The following is a 7,921-nucleotide window of genomic DNA, read 5'->3' on the forward strand; positions in this document are numbered from 1 at the left end:
GGTTGGCCTCCTTAAGAGATCAATTAAACTGAAGAGGCCGAGGAATGGAATTGGACTGTGATACTAAAATCAATAGGAGTAATTTAATATCTGCCCTGCTCTTTATGAAATATTTATCCTAATAATCTTAGTTAAAATGTTTAGATCTTCCCGATCCCCACCGAGGCGGAAATCTATCTTGCAATTAGAAGTTGGAAGTTAGAGGTGATGGAGGATAGAGGAGGTGTTTATTCTGTGCGCCTGTGTGCGTGTGCGCGCGCGTGCGCGCGTGCGTGTGTGTGTGTGCATGCGTGTGTGTGTTCCTCCCTAAAGTGTGTGTGGGGAAGGAGAGGGGAGAAGGCCTTTAATTTTCCTTGCCATAAAATAGCGCCAGGCGATTTTGCTAGCAGATTCGCATTCTTAGGAGAAGGGCGAAAAAAGAACTTTCTTTGAAGTGCCCCTGATATCGCTATTAAATCTAAATAAAATTAAGCATGGTGTATAAAAATGCCTTTTCCCCCCACAAAAGAAAGTGTTTATCGCCCGAGTCTGTCTAGCGTTTGCTAAATTGCGCATGAAATCTGAAATGAAATAAACGTTATAATAAAACCAACCCCTGAGCCCTTTTTATTTAAAAACCTTAGATTAAGCACTCCACCGTCGCGGGCAGGAGTTAAAAAGTTACCATGTCGTACGCGCAGATTCATTGCTCCCCGGAGTTGCGGCTAGGAAGGCAGTGCAACGTATGCCAGAACGGCCCCAGAACCGACGTGCCGGGGGTGGGGGGATATGGGTTCAACTTTGCGCTAGTGGCGGAATTCCTAAGAAATTGTCCCCCGCCCAAAAAAAATTTTAATTAAAAATAAACAAACAAGAAAAACCAACAACTTTAAAACTCAGCCAGAGCAAGCTCAGATCCAAGACCTTTCTCGGGGCCTTCCTGTTGCGGAAGTTTACAGACGTATATATATTTTTTTCTTTTTTGAAATTAAAAATGAAAATTACCCCCATCAAAAATGGGGTCCATAAATAAGCAGGGGAAGAAGTATTTGTACAGGGCGGTGGAGTTTTTAAAGGATTTTTCTGCAGGATCAGGTTGTTGGTCTGTGATTAAATATTGATTTTGTGTAATTAGTTTTCATGTGAACTATCCTCTTGCTGATAGCTTAGAGGTTTCAGAACTAGAAAAGAAATGGAATTGGACATGGAAATTATTACTTAGCAAAGTGACAGGGAAGTGAGAGGCAGAGAAAAGACTGAGGCTTTGCTGATTTAGGCACAAAGAAATAAAGGCTTGGGTAGGCCTCCAGTGACACCCTCCTCCCGGGGCTTAGGACCCTGGGGCTCTGGGGTTCCCCAGATAGAGCAGCAGGGATCTTGAACCTCCTGGACAAAAAGGGGGAGGCAATAGGAAAATCTGGTTGTGAGGAAGAGGCCCCACATGGGCAAAGGCCTGGGCATAGTCCAAGACACTGGGTCACATACTCAGTCTGCTCTCGACTATAGGTGTCTCCCGAGGCACCTATGAGCCGCCTGTGATTTTGTGTCTGGAGGAAACAGGGAAAAGTGGGGACCTGTCTGGAGCCTGGGGGTGGGCCAGGAGGGTGGGAAGAATGGCTCACAGGCCCGTCGTCTGGGGAGACCTGGATAGGGGCGTGTGCAGAGCTGAGGCATGACTTCACACAGGCCTGGGCGGGGGTCTCCAGCACACCTGGGCAGGTTTCCTGTGGAATAATTCCGTGTGCTCCAGAGAGCGGGGGGTGTGGGAGTATTTTTCTGGGGCTGTTTCCAAGAGTTAGCTCTACAAGGTGTGTGAGTGGCTGAAAGAAGGGAGTGTTTGGGCCTGGTGGAGTTTCTGTTCAGGATGTGTGTCTGGGCCACCTTTCTTTAACACAGCAAATGTTGTGCGGGTGTGTGGCGCACATCTGCATGTTGTGCCTTGGCTTGTGTGCAGGTGGCAGGGCATCTGTGTGTGTTTCTGTCCATGCCTGTGTGGGCGTGCGTGCATGGATCTGTGGGTGTCTTGGTGCATGTGCACTGTCTGTCCTCCAACCCCTCTTTTCTGTGTGTGTGAGCCACTGCGTTTGTACCTGTGTGTGTGCAGCTGCCTCACCGCTTATATGCCTGTATCTCTGCTCTAGTGTAACTGTTTTTTCTGTGAGTGTGAGGGCGTGTGCCTCACAGCCTGTGCCCATCTGTGCCCATGTATGCGCCGGCGTGTGCGCCTCCACAGTGTGGGCTCCCCTGCGTGTGCCTGTGTGTGCTTTCGCCCGCAAGGTCCCGCAGTGTTTCTTTGGAACAGACACATTGCCCCCTAGCGCTCAGACGAATTCAAAGTCCCCGCAGGCGCAGAGCGGGGAGCAGCAGGAGCCTCAGGGCCCTCCACCCACCAGGCTTTCTCCATCCTCCTCCCTCTCCAGATCCCCCTCCGGGGTCGCTGAGTGTGCTGGCAACGACCAGAGGAGGCTCCCTGAGCAAGGGAAGGAGGAGACACAGCTGGATGGGGCCCCGGAGCTGGACAGGGATGTTTTAAGCTGGCGACAAGTGAGGAACTGTCTGGGATGGCCCCCAGGGAGCTGCCCAGAATACTGGCCACTGATGTGGAGAGCCTGGCACAGCTCAGCTAGTCCAGGACCCCCAGTCTGCAGCCCCACCAGCGAACTCTCACTCTATAGAAACACAAAGCAACCCACACCAAATGCCCTTCACCCAGGAGACACACAGCCTTGTGCCTGCCCCATAGGCCCCCAACACCAGCACACACACATGTACACACTTACCTCCATAGTGTGTGGCTATGTCAACAAATACGCGCACTTGCACACACACACAAAGCAATATCGGCATACATGTACTCACACACACACCCCCCTCCATAGTGTGTGGATGTCAGCACACACACACATATACACCACCATCGCATGTGGCTATGTCAGCACACACACACTCACACACACACTTCTCCATAGTGTGTGGATGTCAGCATTCATGTACTCACACACACACACACACACCCCTCCATAGTGTGTAGATGTCAACACATTCACACACACATACACCTCCATAGTGTGTGGATGTCAGCATAAACACACACCCACATATATACCTCCATAGTGTGTGGGTGTCAGCATCCATGTACTCACACACACACACACCCCTCCATAGTGTGTAGATGTCAACACATTCACACACACACCTCCATAGTGTGTGGATGTCAGCACAAACACACACACACACATATACACCTCCATAGTGTGTGGATGTCAGCATCCATGCACTCACACACACACACCCCTCCATAGCGTGTGGATGTCAGCACACACACACTCACACACACACACATGCATACACCTCCATAGTGTGGGGATGTCAGCACACACACACACACACACCCCTCCCCATAGTGGACGAGGCTGCCCACTGGCTTCAGGACACGGAAGTCTCCTTCCGTGTCAGGCTTGGTGCTTTGTGCGTTATACCCATGGTCATCCTCACAGCAACCCCATGAGGTGGAGACTCAGAACCCATTCTACAGATGAGGAGATAGAGGCTTACACCAGTCAAGGGACTTTCCCAAAGTTGAGCAGTGGCAGAGCTGAGATTCGAATCTCCCTGACACTGAAGCCTGGCTCTTAACCACTGCCTGCCCTACCTGAATGTGATAGTTCAGATAAAACACTTAGCGCAGTGCAGGGGACATGGTAAGTGCCAAGAAGTGTTAGCAACCTTTATTACCACTGTGATTATTAACAAATATGATCAAAATTATGATTCATGTTATTCTCAGTGTCTCCCTCACCCACACAAACATGAGAAACTAGTACAAACACACACACACACAGAGCAATAGCCTTAGCCTTCTTCCTCTAATCCCCATATCCTTTGAGCTTGGAAACTCACGGGGATCACAGAAGCTCAAGTCCTTCTTGTAGGCAGTGTTCCTAGAAGGACTGGAGGGGAAGCTACTTCGCCGGACACCTGGGGTTGACAGAACAGGCCCCTCCAGTGGGCCAGTGGCAGAAAGGGCAAGGACTTGGGCATTACAGACCCAGATTCAAATCTTGTCTTCACCACTTATGAGCTGTGTGACCTTAAGCAAAATACTTTTTTCTCTGAACCTCAGTTTCCCCTGTTGGAAAGAGACATCACAGCCAGTTGATATAGAGCATAGGGATTGGAGACAATGCTTTCAGAGTGGAATGGAGTACAGCACAGGACAGACCTTCATTAAATGGCGGGCCCTCTTATGACCATTATTATTTCTTCTGTGTTTGGATGCAGGGAGATGCAGAACAGAACCACAATCCCAGGAAGCCTCAACTATGGCCAGGACAGAGGAGAGGGCAGATGACTAGAGTCAGAAGACATGAGACCCTCATGAAGCTACAGTCTGCTGTTTGCTAAGCAGCAGCACCTCATCTGTCTCGCTACATACAATGTCTGTCTTTTGGGGTCTCTCCTCGATCTGTTCATTACTTATATACCAAATGCTTCTAATATGCCAGGGCCTGGCCTAGGAACTCAAGAAAAAGTGTAGAAGACACAGTCCCAGTCTTCAAGCCAAATCAAAGGAAACCTAGTATTCGATGTGAAAGGACTACATTACACACTTCTAAGGGATAAAATAACTGCCGGGAAGGAGGGAAAATAGAGAAGGATTCCCAATGTTGGGTTTTGAAGGTAGAATAGGAGTTTGACAATCAAATAGGGTCATAGGACTTTCCAAGAGGAGTAATCATGTTAGGTGGGGTGCAGGAAGGTTCAAGCAGAAGTGAGTTTAGAGCAGGATAAGGAAGGGGCAGGATCAGGAGAACCTCAAGGCCAGGTAGGAAAGTTTGGACATTGTTCTGGGGAGCTATGGAAAGGTTTAAAGCAAGATCAAGAGACATTGTCCAAGGTGAGTTTTAAAAGATTCCTGGAGACCTGACGGTCTCCCTTTTCTCTGCCTTCAATGTGGCCCCAGGAGCCATCTTTACCTGGTTTCCTTGGAAACAGGGCTTGGGAGAGGGGAGGTCTCAGGTTTGTACCCAAGCAGCTGGACCTTGCCTGCTGGCTCTCCCATCTCAGGCCTGTGCACAGAAGAGTCCCCTCTTGGTTCAGTGATTATAGATGCTGCTCTCTGCGGAGCAGGACCTCCTGCCCATTTCTCATTTGGGGTAGGTTTAGGGGCATTTCTGAATGACAGCCAGATGTCCTAGGTTCAAGCCCAGTATGGCCACCCACTGACCTGTCTCTAAGCGTGTGGGGGAGGCAAAAGTGTGAGAAAGCACCCAGTCCCCACTATATAACTTATATAAATTATATAAGTACAATATATTTTATAGTGTTAGTATATTACATAGCTACCCTGTGAGGTAGGTTCTATTCTTTTCCCCATTTTATAAAGGTGAAAACTGAGGCACAGAGAGGTGAAGGAACTTGCCCTAGGTCACATGGCAAGTAAGAGTCAGAGCCAGGACTCAAACCAGGCCTGGCACAACTTCACCATTAGCCCACATATCAGTCACAACGATTCTCCCTCTCTCAAACCCAGGGCTACCACCTGGAAAGAGGACGCCTTGCCCACAGTTCTGCTGCTTGGCCCTGGGTCTAAGCCCCTGGAGAGTCCCAGCCCTAAAGAGGGGTCCCTGCTTTCTCTATTGCTTTACTTTGTTGCTCCCCTGAGGTCTTTGGGGTCTGATCACAGGGTTTCAGTATGAGGAGCCACTGAATTTCCCCTTAAAAGATACCTGGAATAAGAAGTATTGCCAGCGCACTTGGCCTGGCAGAGCTACCTGCACAGGAGAAGAGCTGTGGCCACCATAGGGCATTTCAATTTCCCAGGTACCAGACACGTGGGGCTGAGGCTCCATAGCTTGCCGCTGGCCTCCAGATCTCCTGGACAACCCAACCTTCCCAGGAAACGCTCTATTTTCATGAGTCTAGCTCAGAGCCAGAGACAGTATCTCAACCACACAGCAACACGCTTAGCTTGTGACGTGGAGGATCAGAAATGAGACCCTTGCTTGAAAGCGTGAATTGCAACAGTGCTATGAATCTCCCCTTTTCTGAACACAGAAACTCTCTTAGACCTCACTGAATCCAGAAAGCAACCCTAGGAAGTAAGCATCTCCATTATCCTCTGGAATGGAGGCTCTGATTGGTACAAGAATGACCTGTTCAAAGCCACACCGCGGCTGCATGGCAGGGCCTGGTTTCAAACTCGGATCCGTAGGGTCCTAGAGCCATCCTGCCAATGTCTCCATCTACGTGGGTTTCTCTTCCCCAGACGGCATCCAGCTATGAGCTTGTATTTTCCATTCTCTAAGCAAAGTATGCTGAACCCAGGCCCTGCTCCCAAAATAACTCAAACCAGCCCCACAGGCTGGAACTGAGGCCCCAGTCACTCCAGGGCCCAGTTAGCCTCCCCTTGAAAAAGTCCCTATTCAGCAAAAAAAGCAGGGAAAAAAAAAAAAAAAAAAAAACAGCCATCACGCATAAAGCATCACATACCACACAATTAGTCAGAAAATGCAAAAGTTCAGCAAGGTTTATATTCAACAAACCTATTTAGCATGCTCACAAGCCCCTCCCTCCCCACCTCTTCGTTTTCCCTCCCTGCAGCCATCAGCAATGTGGGCTCATTACCACCGAGAACCTCGCTGGAAAGCCAGCCTCATAAACAGAACCAAACAAGCATCTATGATGGGAAAACTTGGGATGGACCAGTCATTAGCCGATGGCTTTCAAATCACACTGTCAATTGTCACCCGCGTCCCCTGTCCCCCACCCTCTCGGACACCCATGGCTGCACGCCCTGTCTCCACTGAGGTGAGGAGCAAGTGCTGGAAGGAACCAGCCCCAATGCCAAGACCCAGGCTGAGCTTATCTTCCAGGAAGGAGCCCTGGGTGCAGCTGGAGTCTGAAGCCAACTCCTCCATGTGTCAGCAGCGACAGCAGCTGGCATGTGGCAGGTGCGTCCCTGTTTGCTCTATGGTGCCCCATTTCTCTTCACTTTCCTTACAGAGGGGTGTGCTGGGGTGGCTTAGAGCATCATACAGATCTGAGATTTGTGGCCTTGAGTGGGTCATTACCTTCTGTGCCTCAGTTTCCTCATCTGTAAAATCAGTTTCCTGCAGTACCTACAGCAAAGGACATATGTGAGGACAGAATGAAATGGTGTAGGTTAAGCACGGCAGTCACACGCCATCCCTGGGAGGTGAGTAGAGGTGCCCCCTCTCTAGGGCTCCCTGGAAGTGTGCCCCAGTGTAAGAAATGGGGGGGGGGTGCCTTGCTGACATCTTCCAGAGATCCAGGATAGGAGGAAAGCAGCCTCCCATCTTTGAGCACTTACCATAAGGTGGGCTCCTTTCCATAGATGTTCTAATTATCGCACCAGTTGTATTGCAGGGATAGATGTGTGCCCATTTCATGGACGGGAACCTAGAGAGGTGGCACACCACTTTGAGAAGGGGCTTGGGGAGAGTTCCTCCAAAAGAAGAGCCTGCACTTATTGCCCAAAGGGTTCAGGAAGGAAACAAACGGAGCCCCCAGGGAACCCTCGGACACCCCACCGCCCACCCCCACCATCAGTCACGCTGTCTAAGGGATTGGAAAGTGGACGACAATGGGGCTGATGGGCTTTGAATGGCCCTTCCCACCCAACGAGGAAACAGAGCCCAGAGGGAGTGAGTAATGTGCTTATTTGATCAGATTCTTGGAAACGTTCACAAATCATCACTGTTCGCCCTGTGACAGTGTTACCAGCTCTTCCTTTAATTGTTGTTGTGTGCATAGCAGGAAGGCAGTGTGGTCTGGAGGTGAACAGGGTCAGCCTCAGGCTTGACTGCACGTAGTATCTTGACCTCCTTGAGCCTCAGTTTCCCCATTTGTCAAATGAGGAGGATAATCTTCTCTGGAGTTGTCAGGGGGGTGAACAAGCACAGAACACTTAGCACGTAGT

The sequence above is a fragment of the Mandrillus leucophaeus genome, unplaced genomic scaffold (genome assembly GCF_000951045.1).
Source record: "Mandrillus leucophaeus isolate KB7577 unplaced genomic scaffold, Mleu.le_1.0 Scaffold154, whole genome shotgun sequence".
Classification (NCBI taxonomy): domain Eukaryota; kingdom Metazoa; phylum Chordata; class Mammalia; order Primates; family Cercopithecidae; genus Mandrillus; species Mandrillus leucophaeus.